Source organism: Myotis daubentonii, chromosome 17 (genome assembly GCF_963259705.1).
Source record: "Myotis daubentonii chromosome 17, mMyoDau2.1, whole genome shotgun sequence".
Lineage (NCBI taxonomy): Eukaryota > Metazoa > Chordata > Mammalia > Chiroptera > Vespertilionidae > Myotis > Myotis daubentonii.
The window spans coordinates 40465514-40466987 of record NC_081856.1 but is presented as its reverse complement, the minus strand read 5'-3'; positions in this window follow the sequence as shown (position 1 = coordinate 40466987).

The window sequence follows — 1474 nt, the reverse complement described above, 5'->3', positions numbered from 1 at the left end:
GGACTCGGGGTGGCAGCAGCGTGAGGTTAATTCTGGAATCACAGGCTGCTTGCTTGAGAACTGTTAGTTTCACTACTCATCTCTTCTGGGTGGGGAGCTCACACTGATTGCATATACAGAATGACAGATGAGAATTTGGCTTTCTATTGGGAATTAGGTATTTTGAGCAAAATTAAGGGTGGTGTAGGTAGGGTGGATTAGGTTGAAAAGAACCCCACTCTGATGGAGTTCTTAAAATATACGTACACATAGACACCCATGAGATAACAGAGTCATAGTTAAGAACGTGGTAAATCACCAGACATCTGCAATGTCCTACTAGCTTTCTAGCCATAGCAGCGGATGTAGCATGATAATTAAAGTGAGGCTGTGGACTCTGAGTTTAAATCTTGGCTGCATCACCCACTAGCTGTGTAACCTTGAAAATGGTTTGATCTCCCTGAGTTTCAGTTTCCTCTGATATTACATAGGGGTTCATAATCTTAACTAACATTTGTTGATTGTATGCGATACACAGAAGGTTTACTCACTTACTCATATTTTTATTTTGAGAGTGCATAAAATTCATGATTTAGAACAATATAGTATATGTACATATCTTATTTTTGATTTAACAAATTGGAAGAAGGGTCAGAATATTCAAACTTAAGCACAAAAAAATAGGTGGAAAACGCAGAAGACAGAGTAAATCTAATGTTCATTCAATAAATTTGCATCAAGCAGCTAATGCTAAAAAGTCTCCCTTTTTCACTTATAAATTCTCTTATAGAAAAGATATTTCAAGGAATCATCATTTTTGAATAACAGAGCCAAATAAATTTTATAATATTAACTTGTTTTAAAAAGAAATGCTTCTTTAAAAAATTTTTTTAAAAATTGATTTATAGAGAGAGAGAGGAAGAGAGAGGGGAAACATTGATGTGAGAGTAGAACATTGATTGGCTGCCAACCCAGGCATGTGCCCTGACCAGGAATGCAACTGGCAACCTTTTGGTGCATGGGATAATGCCCAACTAACTGAGCCACAACAGCCAGGGCAGGAAATGCTTGTTTTTAATGTGACATTTGCTAAATAAAATGATATGAAAAAAAATGCATACCACCTGGAAATTTTCATATGGAAATACGACAGTAAAAGTTTTTCAGTCTACTTAAGGTTCTTAAGGAATCAACAAATTTATATTTCCAGGTATATGATTATGGAAAGTATATTAATATTTTAAAGACAAAAATGTTTTAATTTAAAATGTGTTAAAATCTGAGAAGATATTAAGAAAGAAATATACTAATATCAATTAGTGTAGTTATTTGAAATTTTTCATCAAATTCTCAGCTTTATTTATAACTAGAGGCCCAGTGCATGAAATTCATGCACATGTAGGGCCCTTAGCAGCTGCTCTCGGTCAGTCGAACTCCTGAGGGGACACTTTGCATATTAGGCTTTTATATATATAGATAATGAATTGGTAGGTTA